This window comes from Petaurus breviceps, unplaced genomic scaffold (assembly GCF_028583685.1).
Source record: "Petaurus breviceps papuanus isolate PSGF00001 unplaced genomic scaffold, PetGlider_PUasm1.0 91133, whole genome shotgun sequence".
In the NCBI taxonomy this organism is placed as follows: domain Eukaryota; kingdom Metazoa; phylum Chordata; class Mammalia; order Diprotodontia; family Petauridae; genus Petaurus; species Petaurus breviceps.
In genome coordinates, this window is record NW_027187419.1 from 62973413 (window position 1) to 62997433 (window position 24021).

General features: G+C 37.8%; 2 long non-coding RNA genes across 4 annotated transcripts in view; both read right to left on the reverse strand.

Moving 5' to 3' along the window:
- Nucleotides 1-23899, reverse strand: part of LOC138155020 (uncharacterized) — a 33184-nt gene extending 9285 nt beyond the window's left edge. The window contains exons 1-2 of one of the 2 annotated variants that reach the window (XR_011166740.1): nt 23592-23899; nt 21590-22007 (exon numbers count right to left, since the gene is read on the reverse strand). This is a non-coding gene — a long non-coding RNA (uncharacterized lncRNA). Of the gene's footprint in view, nt 1-21589; nt 23343-23591 lie in introns of both variants that reach the window. The other variant, XR_011166741.1, reaches the window with a different exon arrangement.
- LOC138155470 (uncharacterized) overlaps nt 1-24021 on the reverse strand; it is a 440018-nt gene that overhangs the window by 142579 nt on the left and 273418 nt on the right. The window lies entirely within an intron of this gene.

The window sequence follows — 24021 nt, forward strand, 5'->3', positions numbered from 1 at the left end:
GACTATTTTCTGTAAGCGCACTCTTCCTGTCATTTTCTGTATCTATCTGTTTTGTTTTTGTGTCTCTGTTTGAATGAGTGTGAGTGTGAATAATCTGACACCCTATAAGCTTTAAAATGCAGTTGTACTGCTGGACTTTCCTTGGAATGCTGTTATCTCTTTCTCTCCCCCTCTCCCTTAGAGGAGAGAGAAAGAGAAAGAGAATATTATCTTGTTTAGGTTATATGATGGTAATGGCAAGTCAAAGAGTATACAAGAAGTATCAGGATAGAATTAGAAAAAATAATAGGGTATAAACTATTTGCGTGAACAGAAGTTTTAAGATTTTTAAAAGGTTTGAAAAACTCTTTCTCTCTATTCCAACTCTGGCCAAGTTTGAATACAGAGAAAATGATAAAAAAAAATAAAAGGAATTTTTCCCCTCAGATCAAAGAGGCAGACTAACAGACATTTAACCATTTCCTGCCTCACCTAAAAAAGAAAAGTTTTGTGTATAGGGATGCAACCAAAAGTTAATTTAACTCATTTTGGTTATTTTAGAAATTGTGAAAAGTGTCACTCCTAATTTGATGCTAAAGATAAGTCAGAATTTATTATACCAAATGACACCAAGGCAAATACAAAAAAGAAACACCTCACAGGTGAAGCTTTGAGCTCTCCAGTATGGGGGAGAGGGGACAAGGCACAACTGAATCTCTTTCCAGAGTCCCCATGCACTGTGACTGGCAAGTTAAAAGCTTTCACTTTCAAATAAGTTTTTAAGGAATAAACATAGAAATGAAGCTTACCGAAGTAAAAGTTAAATGAGCCAAAAACAATTTACAAATATTTGTTAAAGCCTCTCATCCCAGATCAGATTAAAAAAGAGATTGCTGAAGAATAATAGGGAATTTGAGTTACCCTCCCCAGTTTGGCCAAAGGAAGGAGGCATACTAATTATATCAAGAACCCCACTGCAACAGCCCTGGGCACCCTGAAGCCCACACCTTTAGGCAAGCAGATGAACCTCTCCTTTCAAACTCCAGAATCCACAATCAGGCTCTGCAACTGTGGGGAGAGAAGAAAAACATCTGCACTTGATAAGCCCAATTTTTTTATCAATAATTTTTGTATGTGATGATTTGGAAATGAAATTAATGTCATATTATCATTGTATTATTATGGTCTTCCTAAACTATAGTAAAATTCTATTATATAGTAAAAATTGAATGATCATTGTTAGCCAGAAATATTGTTAGATAAAGTAAATTTTTAATCTGAATTTTGTTGAAATTAAAGAGGAAAAATTTTGTGTAAAAACAATTGTCACTTTATCAATTCTGCTAAACTCTGTCTTATAATGTTTATATCTGCCATATAGAAATCCAGGTATTTACATCTTTATCTGTAGGTAAAAAGGAGGTTACAGCTAAAACAATTTGGCTCTCATTTGTGAAACTCGCAAAATTGTTAATTAAGTTACTGTTTTAATGCTAAAACCTAAAGTTGTTAATTGATTACCATATGTGGAAAGGAGGAGACTGGGTGAAAACTTCATTCGGATTAATTCTGCCCATTCAGAACATTCCTCCTGCATATATAAGAGTTGGTAAAGCAGGGGCATCACCATCAGCCCATGGTCCATGTCAATTCTCCTTGTTTTGTAAAACCGCTGAGGCCTCTGGAAACCATCTCTATAGGCAAGGTCATCAGCCTGGGAAAGGAACTTGTTTTAGTTATGTAGTTCCTAAACAATGAACTTAGCTTGCTGGGAAGTTACAATTCTATGTACAATAAGAAGTAATTTCTAATAATTGACCTTTATACCAGGACAAGTTTAAATTTGAGAAAGAAAAATGTTAAATGAAATCCCTTATGTATAAGAGACATAGTAAATCTGTTTATTACAGCTCCATGAGAATAGAATTAACTGTAACTGGCTCTAAGCTGTGATTGGTGAAAATTGCTGTTTAAGATAAAAAGCACTTAAGGTTATATTTAATTCACATATTCCTACTTTTTTCCTTCCTATAGCAAATTTCTATGATCAGAGCAAGTAATCAGTAAAGGATGAACACTTTTTTGTTAGCTTGCTGGGAAATCTAATATTATTTTTCGCCAAGAATTAGAACATGTGCAGAAATTCATACAAATTACTTAAGGCTCACTGTAAAATGTTCCCATTGTCTAAAGGGATTCTAAAATTAATAGCTTTTAAAAGTACTGTGATCAAATTAAATTACTATCCCTTTTTTGACTAAAAAACTTTATGATATCTAAGAATTCTGCAATTAACTAGACATTTAGTTTGTTAATACTTTGGGAATTTATGTTACTTAAGGACATTTTACACCAACTTAGTTTTAATAAATCTCAATTTTAAAAGTTTGTTTTTGTTTTAAGATTAAAAAACAGAGCTATCCTGTTATAAGTTTTCAACTAATTTTTTTCCATAAAATTTTGGTGATCATTTATAAATCTTAAAACTAGAAATATAGCCTACTACATTGATGCTAATAATTATAAAGTTATTTATACACACTTTATTTCTACTCAAAATGCAAAGCTTTCAGCTATGATATTTTTAAATGATTTTTTCTTCTCCTCCTGATATTGTGTCAGATAGCAAATATTCAATGTACATGTGCCAACATATTGATACTGCTAAACTTACACACACACAGAATACAGATCTTTTTAACTTTTTTCAAAAATTACAAACCCTTATAAGACTGAGGTCAAAACACACACACACACACACACACACACACACACATACACACACAACTCATATTGCAGCCCATTCTTCACTTCCTGGGTCTCTTTCTCAAAATAATGTGACTATTTATAAAAAAGTTTAAGCTTTTCCAATTCTTTTTTCTCAGATCTTCATAAAGCCACGTCATTTCACTCTTATTTTCACCAAAATGTATATATGCTATGTAAATAATTCCATGTTACTAGGAAACAAGCTGGACAGATCATTAAAAACTGCCTTCAATATGCTATCTATACTACTCTTCTAGTTATTGCCGTTAACCCACGGGGAATTAAATCTAACAATATTTGGCAGATGGATAAGACTCTATCCTTCTTTTGGTAAATTATCATATATACATGTTACAATAGATACTTTTTCTTCTATTACCTTTGCTTCACTCCAGACAAGAGAAGCAGTAAAAATGTAATTAATCATATGTTACAATCTTTTGCTTCAACGGGCATTCCAAAACAATTGTGAACTGATAATGTGCCCACTTACAATGTCAAATCATTTCAACCTTTCTGTGATAATTTTTAAATAAAATTAATTACCGGCATCCCTTATAATCCTGCTGGTCAAGATATAGTCTAGAGAAGAAGTAAAACTATTAAAACCTATTAACAAAAATTAAAAAGGGGGACTGGGACCAATATGCCACAAAAGGCACTTAGCTACTGCCTTATATATCCTAAATTTTTTAAACATCACTAAAAATGGGAATACGCCAGCAGAAAAACAATTTGAAAAAGTACACACTCCCCAAATGAAAATAATGTGGAAAGATCCCCAGACAAAGAAATGGAAAGGTCCAGATCTGTTTTTAACCTGGGGATGAAGATATGTTTGTGTTTTTCCAGGAAACTTCAACAAACCTGGGTGGATATCAAAGAAATATCTCTGTGTGTTCCACAAGTCACCACCCAGATGCAGAAACTGAGAATTTGGAGAAAGAGAATCAAGAGATCCCTTGCACAAAGACAACCCAAGAAGATGTGGCTCAGTGTCTCACCTTTTCACAAGATAATACTACCCTCTAATGGAACATTACTTTTAAAAATTATTCCTTTGAACAATGTATTAGTGGTTATGATGTCATTGTACTGTTTGTAGAACCACCCTCTTTTGCTGTTTTTCCACTAATCTTTCTCATAATTGATTTCAGACTTTGGGGGAACATGCACTTTAAATAATATCTGATTCTCTAGCTAGAAAAAAAGTGATTTCTTGACTTTTAATCACGGGACTAATTGCCATAACCTCTCTCTTAATATCAATAACTGTGTCTTCTATTTCTTCACTAAGTGAAATACAATTTGCTCAATTTATGAATGAATTGGGAAAGAATGTTAGCTTGGCTTTAAAAACCCAAGAATCTATAGACAAGACATAATTTATAAAACCAATTTGGTGAAACAGTCAGTCATGTATCTCCAGACTATTTAGAAACACTTAAGACCAGATTCCTTCTCCAATGTAATTATGGATACACCTATACATGTATGACTCCTATGTATGGAATATTACTTGCATTAATTGTACTCTTACTCAATGTATATCTAGTAGAGATTCTATTGTAGTTAATTATTGAACAACCTTCATTTGCTTTTTCCAATTAATTTAACTCATGTTTGGTATCAAACATCAAGGGAATATGTATTACATATGATTTTTTATTTCTTAAAAAAGAGGGGGGAAAGGTTTGTCAGATTTCTTGTTACTATACTCACTGCCCTAATATTATTGATAATTTCTACCACTTTGTCTACAATTTCTCTACTAAGAAAAATCCAAACTGCACAAAATGTTAATTATCAAAAAAATATTTCTGTAGCCTTTAAGACATAACAGAATATAGATACGGATCTTTTGTATAAGATTAATGTATTAGAACAATTTATTTAGGTAATGGGTTAAAAGTATCAAAAGTTTGACTGTTAGATGTTATTTGTGTCACCCCCAGCTTATATAATTCTTCCTAGGTCAACATTACATGTGATAAAATTAGAGCCTGCTTTTTGGAAGCTTGGCATGATTTCAGTATCATCTGGGACATGTATGCCCTGGGGAATATTACAGAACAAATTGAACATAGCCACAATGCAGGAATTGATTCCTCTGACTTAGCTAATAAGATTCTCCATAATTTTGATAAGGTCAACCCTTTCCAGAATATTATATCCATGTTATTACACTTTTTACTTATGCTTATTATATTGTTACTCTTTTGTGCTTGCTTCCCATGTATACTGCTTCTTGTATCTAGAAATTTCAGGACCCTTGTTGCTGAAATTCATGGTGTTAAATTACTTGCAAAGAAAGGGGGAGATGTTGAGGGCCAACTCTAAGTTAGGCAGGTAGAAGCAGCCAGCTCCTTGCTGCTGCTCCCAGGCCAACAGGATGTTGGCTCACCACTCTCCATGACGTGCAAAGAACAGAGCACACTGAATTCTTGCTCATCCTGTTCAGGAATACTAGATAAAGAAAGGACATAATAGCCTTCAAGGTCTGCCTGATATTATGGGAATACAATAACTGATAGTTACCTTCTTTGTCTCTTTGCTCTATAAAAAGCTTGTTCAGAGAATCAATAAATGGAGTTCCATCCTGAACTACCCACCTGGCCCGGTTCATCTCACATCTCCGCTTACACTTGAGGCTGACATCAAGTGGCCCCCATCAGGGTTCAGCATCTCTACACCTGATATGAGATTCAGTAACGTGCCCTGAATTGGTCCAGTGAGTTCCAGGTTGGCAATTGCCTAGATATTGGGATATTCTTAAGCTCTTTTGGGTGAACAGATTGATATAAATTCTTTTAAATAAAATTATATTGCTTTAGAAGTCAATCAATCAGCATTGCATGAGTATGCACTTTGTTCTTTACTAAAATATTTCCCCACAGCTTTATTATACAGTACTCCTCCATGATTCAGAGGACGTGGGAAACATGGAAGATCTCCCTAATGCCAAAGACATCTTGTAGCATACAACAGGCAGACCCATAGGAGCCCCAGAGCAGGCAGAGCAAATGAGTATTGTTCTCCATTCCAACACCCTGTTTAGGGAAGATAAAAATTACTCTCTCAGTTCTTGAAGTCCCATGGGATGATTCCAAAGAAACACTATTAATGTACATAGCTGCAATAAAGTTTCTACAATTGTTTTCCATTAACTCAGTGCATTTTTGAACAGCTTGTGCTTGCTGGAGGTTGCTTTGAACTTAAAACAGTAGAAGCACATTTGTGGTTGTCTTATTACCATGTCAGGATTGGCAATCATGCTGTTGTATTAGCAGCTTTGCTTTTAGTGAAGCTAGAATCATTTTTATTTTGTATGGAACCTCCATTTGGTGTAACTAAGTGTCACAGTGGATGGAGTGCCAGGCCTGGAATCAGCAAGACCTAAATTCAAAGCTTGCCTCAGACTCTTACTAGCTGTGTGACCCTGGGCAAGTTATTTAACCCTGTTTGCCTCAGTTTCCTTATCTGTGAAATGATCTGGAGAAGGAAATGGCAAATAATTCCAGTATCTTTTCCACGAAAACCTCAAATGGGGTCATGAAGAATTGGACAGGACTAAAAATGACAATAAAATGAAAATATATTTTGCAAGACTTCATATGTATAATTGAAATCATATTGTTTGCCTTCTTGATGACTGGGGGAGGATGGAGAAAGGGAGAACTTTTAGAATTCAAAAATTTTTAAAAATGTTAAAAATATATATATATTTTTAAAGAAAGTAAGATCCTCGAGGGCTAGGACTATCTTTCTTTTTCCTTATATTAGCCAACACTTAGTGCAGTGTACATGGTAAGCATGTAATATGTGTTTGTTGACTGACTAAGTGGTAACAGGTGTTATCTATAAATTTAACAAACTCTACTATGGAATGAGAATGATACAAAAAGAACAGTGTTGCTAGCTGTGAGGAAGGGGGCAGACACCAAGTAAGGTTTATATTTTTATCATAGTTTCTGCAGGTGTAAAGTTTTGTGTTTCTAAAGGTCTTACAACACTGAATTTAAAAACTGCTGTAATCTAGCTGGACGAGGATCTTTTTCCCAAGCTTTCATCAATTCTGACCCTCACTCAGGCACAAAGCACTGAGTGATCATTCTCCACCAATGAGGATAGTCTTATGGAAATGAGCTTGATCCCCAGATCACATTCAGCATATCTTCAAGACTTTCAGATAGTTTCGTCATCTCTTAGTATTGTATCACCTTTAAGCTAAGGAACTTTCAAAGTCCAGTTTCAAACCATAGTCTCCAATAGTTCCAACTCACCCTCATTTGCATTAAATCTATTCTTCATTCTCACTATGATCTCTGATCCATTATTCTCTATTCCCTTAACCAGGGGTGGGGAACTGGTGGCCTCGAGGACACATGTGGCCTTCTAGGTCCTCAAGTGTGAGCCTTTGGCTGGATTCAGGGTTGTACTTGAGGACCTAGAGGGACACAGGTTCCCTATCCCTGCTTAGCCCATTACCAGTAATCTAGCTTCACCTGTCTCCTCATCAAAACATGATCCCTTAGTCAACTACTCATTTACCACCATAGTATTCCTTGCCCCCTGACCTCCTATTTCCAACCTGTTAATTTTTGTCTTTCAGTCACAGGATGATAGATTAAGAACTGAAAGTGATCTTAGAAGCCATTAAGTCCAATCCCCTCCCTTATTTCTCCTCCTCTCATTTTATAGGTGAGGAGCTTAAAGAGGTTAAGTGATTTGCCTTGACTCACTGCTAGTATATGTACGAGGCAGAATTATGAACTCAGGTCTTCTTGACTCCAAGTCTAGCATTCTATCCACTCTGCCTCCTACCTGTCTAGGAAAACACCCACCATTCTATTGTCCTGGAACCTTCAGCCTTCTCCAGTTATCATCCTATATATCTGTCTCTTTCAAAGCTAAACATCTAGAAAAAGTTACCTACATCTTATGCTTCTACTCTCTCCTTACCTCGTTTTAGCCTGGCTTCTGCAATTATTATACCAAAATGACTTTTTAAGAAGACACCAATGACTTTCTAATAATCAAATTCAGTGACTTAAAAAAAGACACAACAAAACTCTGCTGGCCTGCCTTGCACTTTCTGCTGCTTTTTACGCTATCAATCTCACCCTCCTATTGGATACTTTCTTTTTCCTTGACTCACTCTTCTCCTTCTCTTCCTACCTGTTTAACTGTGTCTTTGCTCTTTCCTTAACTGTTTCCTCCTCCTCTTCTCAACCTCAAGGGCTGGTCTTTGCCTCTCTTCTTTTTCCTTAGTCACTCCCATAATTTCAACTATTAACTCCACATGGCTCTGAATAACCTAACTGAACCACCTTTTGCTTCCATAATTTACTCACACTATTTTCTATGGTGGAATGTTCTCCTTCCCTCTCTCTAACTGTTGAATCTCTAACCATTCATTCAAACCCAACTCTAATGATATCTCCTTGCCTGATCCCCAAATGGATAATGATCTTCCACTTTGAGACTCACAGAGCACTTTATTTGTTATCCTCTAATACACTCATCCTGTGATACCTTGTCTTGTAGCTACTTCAATTGCTACCTTATTCCATTACTAGACATTAAAATCTTTGAAGGCAAGGACTGTGTCTTATTTAAACGTTGAATCTTTCCCAGTGCCCAGCACAATATAACACGTCTTTAATAAATATTTTTGAGTTGAATACACACAGAAATAGACACACACATTCTGTTTTTAGAGGTTGCTTTCCTTACCTGCTGGGGTTTAAGTATTAAGTATTAAGGACAGGAGGGAAAAGAAGAAACTGTCTAAAGAAGAAGGAATACGATGAGCAAAGTCTTGGAGTTGGTAATGAAAATATGAGTGACAATAAAAATGGAAGGTTGATGGCACAGTGGAGATATAAGAGACTGGACTAGGAATTGGGGAGATCTGAGTTCAAATTTAGCCTGAGACACTCACTAACTGTGACTTTGGGCAAGTCTCTGGCTCATTTGTAAAATGGGGATGATAATAACACCTATGCATTTCATAGATTTATTGTGAGGATCACATAAAATAATATTTGTAAAGTGCTTTGCAAACCTAAAAGTGCAATCTAAATGCTAATTATAATTGTTATATTTATTATGAGGCTCAAATAGGACATGTAAAATGCTTAGAAAACCTAAAATTACTGAGTTCCATTATTGTTGTTGTTACATTTGTTATGATTGTCTAAATTAGAGAAACAAGTATGTTGGATAATGATGGGAGGTATGTTTGGACAGGTAGAATAGGGTAGCCAGGTTATGGAAGGCCTTTAAAGTAAGGCAAAGAAAGCTGGTCTGGTCATGGAAAGTAGTGATCCATTCAGGCTTTTTTGAGGCAGGGAATAAAAGGAAGATAAATCTTGTCATTAGTATGTAGGATGAAACAGAATGGGGGATTGGGGTGAGCAAAGCCAAATGGGAGGCTGCTACAGAAGGGTAGTAATGGAATGATAAAGACTGTAAATGGTGGTTGCTGTCCTTCATTCTCAAATAGGACCAAAATGGCATCACTATGTTGGAGTCAAGATACAGTGTGTCTGACACTGGCTGATCAGACCATTAAAGCTTGAAATGCTTTACCACAGGTCAGGCATAAATAGTCCATATGGACATTTGGAGTGGGGATGTCTCTAAATTTGTGCATCTCATGTTTTCTTTGAGCTACTGCAGTTCTGCTTTGTTCATAGAGCATAGCACCTTCTTTGATGTCAGCAAACCACACTGGGCCATCCTCTACCAGTGTCTCCCATGTCATGCAATCTATTCCAAAGTTGTTTGAAGAGACCTTGAGAATGCCCTTATATCACTTCTTCTGACCACCGTACAAGCGCCTTCCTTGTATGAGTTCTCCATAGAATAAGTCTTTTAGCAAATTTACATTTGGCATTCGAACAATGTAGCCAGCCCATTGGATTTGTCCTTTCTGCAATAGCGTTTCAATGCCTGGCAGTTCAACCAGAGAAAAAACCTCAGTATCTGTACCTTATCTTGTCAGGTGATCTTCAGAATCATACTAAGACAATTCAAATGGAAACAATTGGTGTGGTCTGTGATTTTCAAAAGTGGAAGAAGGTAGATTCTGAAACTATAAATGTGACACAAATTCCTGGAAAAAATTCTAGAACAGACTATTAAAGGGATGATCCAAGAAGCACGTAGAAAGGGAAATGGAAGTCATCATAAGCCTTTATGACTTCACTGAGGAGTCCTTGGAAAAATAACTTACTTTTCCTTCTTGACAAATCATACTAAATTGGTAGATCAGGGAAATGACATAAAGGAAATTGTTATATGAGGGAAATGGCTGACCTTTCCCACACTCAACATATAACATTCATGGGTTAAGGTAAAGCATTTAATAAGTTCTCTTACTATCTCTTTGTTAATAAATAATATGGAGAGAATTGGGTAGAATTATAGCACTGTTAGGTGGATTTGTAGCAGATTGAATGTCCTGATTCCAAAAGTATAGACTAGTGAATTGTTATCATCCTGGACTGAAGTCTCTAGCAATATACCACAGGGGGTCTATCCATGCTGCTTTTAGCTCAGCATGTATAGCAAAGATTTAAATGAAAACACAGGTGGCTTAGAAGTCAAATTTGTTAATGGCACAAGCTGGGAGGAATAGTTGATATTCTGGATGACAACTGTGATCCACACATTCCTGTCAGGCTGGAATAATAATAATTTAGTGATAAATTAAATTTAATAAAAATTAACATAAACTTTAAAAAAATCAACTACATAACTATAAATTAAGGTGAACTTGGCCAGATACAAGTTCATGTGAAAAAGACATGGGAAATTTATTTTATTATTATTTTGCTTTTTGGAGAGCAGTTGGGGTTAAGTGACTTGTCCAAGGTCACACAACTAGTAAGTATTAAGTATCTGAGGCCAAATTTGAATTCAGGTCCTCCTGACTTCAGGGCTGGTGCTCTATTCACTGCGCTACCTAGCTGCCCCAGGAAATTAAATAGAATGCAAATTCAATATGTGTCATCAATATGACTTGACAGCCAAGAAAGCTCATGTTATCTTATGCTGTGTCAATAGAAATATAGTGTCTAGAACAAAGGAGGTCTCCTTAAAGTCTGCATCAATTAGAGCACATTTAGAGTATTTTGCCCAGTGCGGGACAATTCAGGGAGGAACTTTGACAAAACAGATTACATCCAAGGGAGAGAAATTAGGATACAAATGAATCTCATAATAATGACAATGATGATGATGATAACTAGTACTTCTATAGTCATATAAGATTTGCAAAGAACATTATATATGTAATTTTTTTTTTTTTTTGCTTTTGCTTTTTGGAGGGGAAAGGCAGGGCAATTGCAGTTAAGTGACTTGCCCAAGGTCATAAGGCTAGTAAGTGTGTCAAGTATATGTCATTTTATTTGGTCCTCATGACAACCCTGTAATGTAGGGACTATCATTATTATCACCATTTTACAGATAAGGAAACTTAGATTAAGAGAGGTTAAGTGATTTGAAAACAGTCATATAGCTAAGTAAGTTTGTGAAGGAGAATTTTAATTTTGGTCTTCCTGACTCTAAGTCCAAATACTATCCATTGCCACTTAACTGCCTATGAAGATGTCTTGAAGGAACCAGGGATATTTAGCCTGGAGAGGAGAACCTTAAAGGAAAACATGGTTTCAGTCTTCAAATATTTGAAGGCATATCACCATATGGAAGATGAACTGATATATACTTCCGGGGTTCAAAGGGACAGAACTAGGACCAATGGGCCTGACTTAGAAATATGTGATTTGGGGTCAATTTAAGGAAAAAGTTTCTAAGAATCACAGTTACTTGAAAATGGAATTAGTTGCCTTGGGAAATTCCCTATCCCCTCTCTACAGATGCCAAATCAGAAGTTCCACCACAATGACAACAGGGAAAGATAGCCAGGAACTGGAACAGACCCTCACAGGTATGCTACTCTGTCAGGATGAGACCTCACCTGGTCCTTTCTCTCTCTCTCTCTCTCTCTCTCTCTCTCTCTCTCTCTCTCTCTCTCTCTCTCTCTCCCTCTCTCTCTCTCTCTCTCTCTCTCTCTCTCTCTCTCTCTGTCTCTCTCTCTCTCTCTCTCTCTCTCTCTCTCTCTCTCTCTCTCTCTCTCTCTCTCTCTCTCTCTCTCTCTGTGTGTGTCTCTCTCTCTGTCTGTCTGTCTCTGCCTCTCTGTCTCTGTCTCTCTCTGTCACTCTCTCTGTCTCTTTCTGTCCCTCTCTCTGTCTCTGTCTGTCTGTCTCTCTCTCTCTCTCTCTCTCTCTGTCTCTCTTCCCCTTGGTTATACAACAGGGATAGGATTGGTTAGTTTTTCCAAAATACTGGCAGGAAAATCTTGCTTATTCTTCAGTTTATGGCTGTAGGTGGTTCTAACATAGAAGAGGGATTGGTGTCACCCTCCAAGGCTCCTGAGGGCTTCAGCTCCTTTCTGAACCTAATGATATGGGGTCCTGAATGCCTTGTTGTCTTCTTATAACAACATTTCCCATTGTAAGACTCCTCTTTCTCTTTCTGTTTCACCAGGAGATGTGAAAGGGTAAAGGCACCTTCCACTTATCCCTGGTACTGCAGCTTGCTTAATAATCAGTCAGTCAACAAGAATTTATTGAGTTTCTATGCCAAGCACTGTGTTAAGTGTTGGGGATACAAAAAAAGACAAGAACATCGTACCTGCTCTCAAGTAGCACACATCCTAATGGGGGAGACAATATACAAACAACCCTGTACAAACGAGATATAGACAGTCTAAATGGGAGTTCATCTCAGAGGAAAGGCATTAACAGTGGCAGGGACCAGGAAAGGTCTCCTGCAGAAGACATAATTTGAGCAGGGATTTGGAAGAATCCAGGAAAGTCAAGAGGTAAAGAGGAGAAGGGAGAGCATTCAAGGTATGGGGACAGGCAGTGAAAAGTCCCTGAGTCAGGAAGTGGATTGTAGTGTAGAAAGAACAGCAAAAAGGTCAGTGTTGCTGGATTGTAGAGCAGAAATGTCTGTATAATAAACACCTCATCTCCAATGATATGCAGCAAGCCAGATTAGAAAGTAATTGGGAAAGTAAGAGTACTGGCCCCAGTGTTGGGATGACCCAGAGATCGAATCCCGGGCTCAGACACTCAACACCACACCCAGAAATAACTGGCCATGTAATCTTGAGCAAGTTACTTAACCCCAATTGCTTAAAAAAAAGTAATTGGGAAATATTTAACAAAATCAATAAAAACACATTAGGACATAGATAATGTTAATATGTGCTTTTCTAGGTCAGTATGTGGCTTGCAGGGATACTTAGGGACAGTTTAATGGCCACTGGTTTCTATTTCAGTTTGATACCACTGTGGCAGTGTATACAGAGAAGAAAGTGTAAGGATATAGGAAAGGTAAGAGGGGGCCAAACAGAAGATTTTATATTTGATCCTGGAGGCAATAGGGAGCCCCTGATGTTTATTTAATGTGTGTGGGGGGGTAACATGTGCTTTAGGAAGATCATTGTGGTAGCTGATTGGAGGATAAACTAGAGTGAGTAGAGACTTGAGGCAGGGGAACCAATCAGAAGGCTAAAGGGACAATCCAGTTGTTAAGTGATGAGGGTCTGCATGGTGGAAGGTGGGGAGAGGAGGTGGTGTAAGTAGAGAGATGGGAACATGTACAAGAGATGATGAAAGGTAGAAAGGGTGAGACCTGCCAATATATTGAATATGAGGGTAAGTCCAAGTGAGGAATTGAAAAGGGTGTGACTTTGAGATTGGGAATCTGAATGATTGTTTAAACCCTGATATGCAAAGATATTTCCCTACTGGTTACTAGAAGCTACTATTTTCCAGACACCTTTATCTCCTTTTCTTGGAAGCAATTACTGGCATGTACTTTATCTAGTACTCTGCTTTTCTTCCCACCCTTATCACAAGGGCTGTGTAAAGGGTCACTCCAATAATGACCTTTATCCACCACCCCTCCCTTTGTCTCTTCTGGGTCTAGCCATTATGGAGGTATACTGGCTGCTATAACTTCTTTGTTCAATGACCTTCAAAGTCGGGATGGAGACCTCAACTTAAAAGTTTTGTTTGCTAGTAGATTCTTAGACCTGTAAGCAGGGTCTCCCAGGACCACAGTCCTTATGGCCAGTGGAATGTTGACTACTTTCCTTTAAGCTTTGGTATTTGATGGCCCCCTTCCCTAAGGTTGCCTTGAGTCAAGACACTAGGTACTGCAGCAGAGTTTCAGAGATACCAAAGGCTCACCCCTGTGAGTCTAGTTAAAGGAAGGTGCATCAAGGCAGTGGTTGAATTGCTTGAGTTATTATTCCAAATACTCTTTCCTGTCTGCCCTAATTAAGCTTTAAAAATCAACCCCAGTAGAATAACATATTGGGGAGCTAGGTGATGAAGTAGACAGAGTGCCAGGTCTAGGGTTAGGGAGATTCATCTTCCTGAGTTTAAATCTGACCTCTGACACTTATTAGCTGTATGACTCTTGGCAAGTCACTTAATCCTGTTAGCCTCAGTTTCCTCATCTGTAAAATGAGCTGGAGAAGGAAATGGCAAACCACTCCAGTGTCTTTGCCAAGACAATCCCAAATGGGGTTATTAAGAGTTTCACACGATTAAAAAACAAAGGAATAACATATTGCATTGCAAAATGAATAACTATGCTCATTGGCTAAATGCTAGCATTGATGAACCTTTCTAGTTAATACACTATTTTTATGCCCATTTGTTTTTAAATTTCAAATATTACCTATTGCCTGCCCACTAGAATACCTCTAACCTTCTATCCCTGCCTAGTTGACACATGGTTCCTACATCATTTCTTCTTATCTTCCATCCTTCCCTTCCCTGTCCTTTGAATTAATGTGGACTTTCTTATCACTTCTGTGTAGTTGAGCTCATCTTTCTTCCATTTTCTGCTAAGCACTGTCAATTTTCACAATTATCCCGCCCCTTCCAATGTAGTGTCAGTCTAGAGTCAAGCATTTGTAAGGTAACTCATATAACTTTGAGTCCATAGTACATCTTTTCAATTCCTCATTCAGCTAATGTCATAGTCCAACAAACTCATCTGCTACCCGTAACCCAATAAAATCATTTATACTATTTTGTTAGTGACTGATGATGGCTTGCTTTGATACTTTTGCTAGGAGGTGCCAAGAGTGCCTTTGTCCAAAAAAAAAATACATTTCTAATAGTAGGATTTCTGGTACCATACCAGGCTTTTGTGTGCTTAGTGCAGTGACTGGAAGCATAGCTGCTCAAAGGTTGCTTGGTTTATTGATTGGTTGCTGTCCTTCATTCCTGAAGAGGACCGAAATGACATCACTGTGTTGGGGTCAAGGTACAGTGTTTCTGAATGTGGCTGATCAGACCAATATGAGCTTGGAAGGCTCTACTACAGGTCAGGCACAAATGCTAGTTGACTGGTTGACTGATTTTGTTGAAGATATTATTGGGCAAGATGACTTTCCTTACCTTCCTCAACCCACCCTGCAGTTAGCTCATTCTGAGCACAGGATGCTATAGTTTAAAAAGCAGATTATCATACAAATGTTTCAGCTTTTCCAATCATCACCAAATGAAATGAAGTCCGAGTCTGGACACATGACATTTTTTTTAGTCGAGGAAATGCTCTTGATTAAAAACCAGATTTCTCGTAGTGATACTAGAGTTAAATAAGCCATTATCAACTTCCTACAGATCTTCTAAAAGCAATTCTCATGCATTATGGAGCCCAAATTACGGAAGCAATCTTCACAAGGACCACTTCCCCAGCTTTAGCGCCTGCTGTGATATGATTCATGTCTTTTGTCTTATGCTTGGAATTTGGGGATGTTTATGAAAAGTGGTTATAAATACAAGTCATAATTCCTCCTTTCACAAGATTCTTTATTTCGGAAAAATGAGTATCATATCACGTACAGACGTCATGTCATTTCCATCCTCACTGCCACCTGGCAGACCTCTTCCTACAACTTTTATGAGAAATATCCAAAGTCTATGGAGATCATGGTGTCATGTAAGAGAGGCCTAACGCTGAGGGCAGTAAATATATTTGGAAGGCAGGACACAATTTAAAAAACAATATGAGATTCATGGGTCCAGGCACTATATCTATTTACAGTTGTGATTCATTAAAATATTCCAGATGGCAGGTGAACCCTGAATGAATATTTCTGCATGACCCTGACATTTTCCAAAGCATGACTAGAATCATGCAATGTCATCTTAAAACTTCTAAGATAAAATGTAGGCGATCCATATGCATGTGTATATTATATACACACACATATACATATATGAGAAAGTTGATCACCTAAGCTTTCTCTCTCCCTATGTCTTGCAAGGGCTTCTGCTCTCATTGGATATGAACAGAAAAACATATTATTGCCAGACATAGCCCAGAGAAAAACAGTTAATTTCAAATGAAATAAATTCACAGTGTTCTGTTTTAAAGCTTGGATAAGTACAATAGCTAGCTCCCTGGAATTTCTGTATCACTTTGAGGTTTACAAAGTGCTCTACGTATGCTATTCCATTTGATCCTCACAACAATCTTAGCATATAGGGATATAAGTGCTATTGTTATCCCCATTTTACAGAAGGAGAAATACATAAACAAAGCTGTCTCTGCCACAAAAATTGTCAGAATATCAATCTACATAAAACTCATGATGGGGCAGGAAAAACAAGATCAGCAAAATAACATGTTGGAAGGAAGCATCTGAAAAGGTGAGTCTGAATCAATACAGGCTCAGGAAAGCGAGATGCTTAGATCCTAGAGGTATTGAGAGGCATATAACATGTAGTGCATTGTTGCCAACAGAATGCTGGACTTGAGCTCAAGCTCTGACGTTTTCTTCCTGTGATGCCAGGGGCACTCTTTTGGGCATTAGCTTCCTGAAAAATTCAAATGACGATAATACCTGCAGTTACCTAGACCTGTGATTCTGTGGGGTTCAAATATTTGTAGAACGCTCTGTAACTTTCAAAACTCCATGTATGGGGCAGCTAGGGGGTACAGTGAATAGAGCACTGGCCCTAGAGTCAGGAGGACCTGAGTTCAAATCTAGCCTCATACACTTAACACTTGTTAGCCACGTGACCTTGGGCAAGTCACTTAACCCCAATTGCCCTGCCTTCCCCCCTTCAAAAAAAACTCCATATAAATGGAGGCAAATATTATTACCAATCTGTACAAAGATCTGACAAAATTAAGGAAGCAGCACTAGCTGTGGAGGCTTTGAATCCTTACTCTGTCACTTATTACCCATATGATGCCAGGAAAATCACTTCAATCTTTCTAGATCTCTTCCTCCTTTGTAAAATGAGGAGAGCTGTACTTAAGTGACTTCTAATTTCACTTCCAGCTCTGTCAGTGACTCTTTGATTAAAAACATACCTATATCTTCTTTGCGGACATGGTAGCCTTTTTTTTTCCTTTAGCAGGTACCTATAGGAGTTCTAGTCTATGTGAAGTTGGTATGTATTAGATATAGATTATCCCAAAATTAGTGCAGTTTTATGTTGCTAAAACAAAACTGCAAAAATGGCACTAAGACTTTTGGGACATGCTGTATAATGTATTTATATATATATATATATGAAAAATGTATACATGTAATATATATGAGTGTCATATACTATATACATACATTATTTACCAACACATGTATATATGTATGTGCTATATAAGAATATAACATATATTAAATATATATGTATTTATATAAATATATATGTATATACATATCTGTATCTATGGTTATTTTTGTTTCTCTCTTTTTATCCATGTATCTGTCATCTTTCTCTCTCCCCACCCCTTTTCCTTTCTCTTTCTCTCTCTCTTCATCTTCCTCTCCTCTTCTTTCCTTTTTTCCTTTTATCCCTCTCCCACTCTCTCCCATCCTACTTTTTCCCTTCCCACCCTCCCTGTCCATCTGTCTGTCTGATTCCCTGCTTTCCTATCTCTATTTGTCTGTCTATCTAATCTTTCTCTATTCTTTGGTCTGGACCTAATAAAGGAGCTCCCTCTATTAGCGTAGTATCATTCTCTTATTTTGCAATTGCATTCTTAGAAATATGCCTGAGACTTTGAGTAATTAAGTACACAGCCAATAAAGGCTAAATAATTGCTTGTTGACTGAGTACACGTTCAAGGCAGGACTGTCCTGGGTAGGTGTCCCTGTCTCAAAGGTCAGCTCTCTATCCACTCCACCAGGCCCTATTTAAGTGAGATGGTGACAAGGATAGGCTTCTCCAAACCAAAACATAACCACTATGATAAAACTCCACTAAGTTTTCTGTCCCTGCTTCTGCTCCTCCCTTCTTCCCCCACCCAACACTTATTATGATATGTTTATCTGCTGTTAATGTCAGCATCAGCTACTCTTTGTTCCACTCGTGATATCACATTTGGCATCTGTGCCAGTGGAGAAACAGCTCCCTCATCTTTGCTCTCTGTGACCCATGAATCTGTCCTTCCTTAAAACAGAAGCGAGGGTGAGATGGAGAAGGGAGACAGGCATCAGATTCCATTAAAGTCCCATAATACAACCTTGTGAGGGCAGGGAGCCCTGCACAGGATCTGTTTACACTAATTGTCTGGCTTTTTCAATTTCTGCTGACCTCTTTATCACCATGGACTTTAGCCTTTCTTTTGTAATTTTGTGGCTTACTTTGCATTTTCCAGACAAGGTGAAAAAATGAAGAATAAAATTTGCGATTGACAGCTGAATATTTGAAGTCTTAGAGGGACTGAATTGCAGAGAATTAATGTTCCTGAAAGAAAAAAAAAATCCCATCTAAGAGAGACTGAGAGAAATTCCAATGAGGTAAGGCACAAAGAGTGCCTGCTAAGTAACCTATTTGCACTTCAAAAGGTTTTATTTTCCTTCCTTTTGAAGAAATTTTATTAAAAAAATTAATTGAGAAAAACATTCTTTAAACTTTTATTAGACTAAGAGAGTGTTTCCCCCTAGTGTTTTGCCTTAGTAGTATCACATTTACTGGGAAACAGGGGAAGTAACCCAGTCTTCTCTAGAGTCAAATAAACTGGCCAAGTTGACAAAGAGAATCAGTGTCAAGGTTGGGATTAGAACCCAGACACCTTCAGTTCAAAACTAACATTCTTCCCATTTTATCATAGGGTTTCTCCCCATTAAAATATATTTCAGGCATTGGTTCAAGGACAAATCTCAGAATCTGTTTCCTTACCTGTCTTGTCTTGTTAGTAATGCATTCAATACTGTACAGTGGCCCAGGACTAGAAGGTAAATGGGTATAATTCTTTTGCTCTATTTCCCCAGTGCCTTGAGAGTTCCATGATGGCTGATTAACAGAAATAAAGAGGGAGGAAGTACATGGGAGGAAAGGTCTAGTCACATGAAATGATCAAGAGAGACTTCAGGAACAGCTACACTCTCAGTCTTAGTAGCTCTTTATTTACTCTTGCCAAAAACACCCATCAGTCCTTGTTACCCATTTTCATTGGCTCTTTGACCTTATTGGGGAAAGAAATATGAGGGAAAGGGAATGCCCACATAGCATTGCTTTAAGTCTATGGATTAGGATGGCTAAAGATAATAGTATTTTTCCCCCTTTCTGAGACTGGATGCTTCCTGTTTTGACACCCCTAAAAATTCCCTTCATTCTTCATTTGAAAACAATCAGTTAATGTTACTAAGTTTGCCACAAAACTATTTTTTTAGGGAAAGGATTTCTTACCCTTTTCAAGTTCCTTACGAAACTCTTCTAATTAAAACCACAAATATTCACAACCTCTTTGAGGATTTTTTTTTTAGTTTCCTAAACAGGAGAATAGAAATAACTCACATTTAAATGATGGCCCATTAAGATTTACAGTGTTTTCCCCACAGCCTGTGTGGCACAGTGGACAAAATGCTAAATTTGGAATCAGATGACCTGTCTCTGACTCTGTGTGTTCTTGAGAATTATATTTAACCTTTCTGGGCCTTAGTTCCTTCATCTGTAAAATTATAAGGCTGAGCCTTAAGTCCCCCTTCTTGCTCTTAATTAATCTGTGATCCTATGAAATCTGTGAGGTAGATAGCATTTATATTACCATCACCACTCTACATATATAAAAGTTGAGTCTCAAAGAGATTTAGTGACTTGCTTATCGTATTACAGCTAAATGTCAGACCTGGAATTTGAACCCAGATCTCCTGACTCCAAGTCTAGACTTTTTTTTGTGTACTATACTACCTCCAACTCTGTTTCATAGCTTTTAGTTTTTCAGGAACTGAAACTCAGGGGCTCTGTAAACTGGACTCCTCAGTGTTATGTTATTTAGTTTTCTTTTTTTTTAATGCAAATCCATATTTATACTTCATCTTCACCTATAAATACAAACTACAGAGAAGGGTAATCCTCTCTAAGTTATGTTTAGATAGCACCCGTCCCTAAAGGAAGATGGCATATCTTTGCCAGCAAGTAGACTTAAAGGAAAAGTTGTAATTATTTTACCTAGATGAATTAGAAAATTTAATTAAGAACATGATGTTGGCTGGGTCTAGATCTATAAGCAACAGACACTCCAAGTGAACCTCTGCTATTTTCTTGTTCTGGTTCACTTCTGCTTTCTAACAGAAACCCGCCCACATCATTTCATCTTACTTGGCTCATTTTCATTTCCTGTTGTATTAACAGCAGTTAATAAAAATTCCATGAGCCTTTTTGGACATTATCTGCCTCCCCTGTGCACACTCTACATTCTTACAAGTTGGCCTATTTCTTGTTCCTTGAGTTTGACATTCATTCCATCTCACACCTCTTGCTTTAGTCTAGGTATTCTATATCTGAAATGCACTCATTTCTCATCTCTACCTGTTGGAGTCCTTAGCTTTCTTCATGGTTCATGTCATATGCCAGCTCCTATAGGAAGTTTTTCCAGTTTTCCTAGCTAGTGCTCTCTCCTTCCTCAAATTATCATATACTTACCAATTTTAATAGTGTTTCCCCAAATAGAATATAAGCCCTTTAGGGGTAGGTACTAGACCTGTAACTAAGGCAGAGCAAGAGGGCACTGAATATAGAGGATGTCATATTTAGAGGGCACAGTCAACATTTACAATTCTTCAGAAATGTTATCTCAACAGAATTAATGAGTTAAAATACGAAGCTACCAGATAGTGCATTGTAGTGAATTCCTTTATTATGCCATGAGATTCCCTTTTCACTCTACATCTGTGGGTGCTACTCAGCTTTTCTGCTAATATACCTAAAGTCTCTGTCTTCCTCTTGTGGGGTGGTGTCTTCTTACCCCTGCCTCATCAACTAGGAACACCTTTTATAGTTCTTGCTTTGGGCATGGTATTTACTCCATGTGTGAGTATTCTTCATGTTAACTTTGGAAAGCATTGTTCTTTATTTCTACCTTTGTACCTGTTTGCACCTAGCCCAGTGTCTTGCATACAGTAGATGTTTAATCAATGTTTGTTGAATTGAGTTGAGGGCAGGACTGTTTTTTAACCTCTTTTTGTATCCCCAGCGCTTAGCACAGTGTTTGGCACATACTAGGCACCTAACACATGTTTATTGAATGAATGAATATATTTAATTCTATGCTCAGGGGTTTAGAATTACCACATCATTAAGTGAGAAAAGCACAGGGTCATAGATTAATATATATTTTAGAGCTAGAAGGGACTTTAGAGATCATCTAGTGCAGCCGCCTTCAAGAAGTATGCATGGTAGTCAGCCTCCAGTAAGCCATCTCAGTAGATGAGCTAAACGAGGTTGAGGCCTCAGATCTGTCAGTGAGTTAGGGGGATGTCTACCCTAAGCATGTGAAGACTTACCCCAGCAGAATGGGCAGATGAGAACAAGCTGTTCCAATGGGCATGAAGGTGGCTGAAGCAGGCTCTGTGGAGTGCTTGGAGCTTGGACCAAGGTCATCCACAGCATTCTGCCCCATCGCCAGTCATCCTGACTTTTGTCTTGCTACTGGACTTTGACGACTCTGGGAGATAGAGTGAGGATGATGACTTCGTGCAAATCTGCCTCACTTAAATCTAATTCATGGCAAGTCAAGACATCACCCTGTCATTGGTCCTCTTTGAAACAAAGACAAACAACAGTCCAGTCACCTGATTTTGTTGTTGTTTAGTCGTTTCTTCATGTCCAAAAATTTTTTGTGATCCCACTTGAGATTTTCTTGGCAGAAATATTGGAGTACATTGCCATTTCTTTCTCCAGATAATTTTAAAAATGAGGAAACTGAAACAAACAGAATGAAAGGACTTGTCCAGGGTCACACAGCTAGAAAGTGTCTGAGGTTGAATTTGATCTCAGGGTCATGAGTCTTCCTGACTTCCGGCCCAGTACTCCCTCCGCCATGGAAACTGAAGTCCATAGAGATAAATAAATTTGCTCAAAATCACACAGGTAGTAAACAGAAGAGCTAGGATTGGAGCCTAGGTTCCCTAACTCCAATTCCAACCCTCTGTCCACTGCCCCATGCTTTCATTTATTCTCTCTAACCTGTTCAAGGATGCTGGTACCAATATTGTTCAGTGTATGATCAGACACTATGTACACAATCTAGGAAAATCTTTTCCTGCACGAATTTGTATTCGAAGACTCCTGGGATCCCAAAAGCTTAATGACACCTTTCAAAATATTTTAGGCAGAACTTTTCTCACAAAGACATTTCTCAGGTAGTCAAAAGGATTTGCTTCCTGATGTTGTCTGTCCTTTCTTTGATGGTGCAGTTTCTTTGATCCAGGGGGACGGAATGTTTATCCTGGCTGTCAACAATGCAACGCCCAGGAATTATTTTTGAAATTATCCTGTGTAGTTTCCCAGAAGTCACACAATACACAAACTTCCTTGGGGACAAAATAAATTTGTGACTTCCATTAGTTTTTCTAAATACTCTATAATCCATCCTTTAGTTTTTGCCACAGATCTTTTCTAGGTAGTCCAACAGAAATTTGTTTGGGTTAATTCTTTGCATTCTTTCTTGTATGAGGTATATTTTGCACTGGAAGTTGAAAAGTTACTTTGTGTTATATTTAGACTACTGTTTTTTGGATTTTTTTTGCTAAGATATATATGATCTATATGTATATATATACACATATGTGTGTATAGACACACGCACACATACATATATCTTCAGGTTTGCTTTCTATTTTATTTTAATATTATCAGGAATGCTTAGATTTTCCTCTTATGAAACTCTGTAAATGCTCAGAAACTTCGGGGAATTGAAGAGACATCGCTATCTTTCCTTTCCTACTTTCCAACAAATTCCACACAGCTTTCTAAGTTCCTGTAGTCTACATGGTCTCCAAAAATATCTAAACAGTAGGAAGTAGAAAACAAGTTCATAAGAGGGTAGGCTATGTGGGTGGTGCAGTGTGTTTTGCCCACATCAGTTATGCATGTCCACATGGGTCTGTCTAGGTGTGGCTCACAGGAAAGCAAAAATAGATATCTTCCATTTGTCTCCCATAGTTTCCTCTTCCCACCCTTCTTCAAGAGAAACTTTGATTCTTGTCAGGAGGAGAAGTAGGAGGTTGGAGCCAGAAGCTGGTCAACTCTGCTCTCCTTGGAGAGAAGGGGTACGGGATTAAAATTGTATCTCTCTGCTCTTTTAAATATTGTTAGTCTAGGGGAAATAATTTTTAGATTCAGGTTATGCTCCTGACTACTCTCCCTTAACAGGGAAGGAGTGCCCCAAGCTACATATTCAAGGTTTGACTTCCTTCCCACCAAATGCCAGTTTCACAATAAACCCACATAGCAAATAAACCATATATCTAAACAGTTAAAAAACAGAAATCAGAGATACCATACCTGTTAAGATATATGCCAGACAATATACAGAGTGAATGAGCTCTCCCAGTGGAAGTGAAATAGCTCAGCTCAACTAAGAAAGTCCCAGATCTCACCCAAGGGGAAATCCCTCGACGTCTCTAGTGTAGTTATCTGGGGATAAGGACATGATAAATGTTGCTGGCTTCTCTACATGTTGACTTCTTCCCAATCTTTCTCTCCCATCAGGGACCCAAAGTAAGTCTTCTACGGTAACGTTATGTCTTCTCTTGAAGCTAGAAGCCAGAAGACCAAGATCTCTCCTCTCTTAAGCTTTCACTAATTCTACCCTTCATGCACGCATGGATCATTGAATAATCTGTCTCCACCAATGAGGAAAGTCTTATGCAAATAGGCTTTGAGCCACCTGTTACACAAGGAATGTAGCCTTGCTTTTATCTTTTTATTAGAA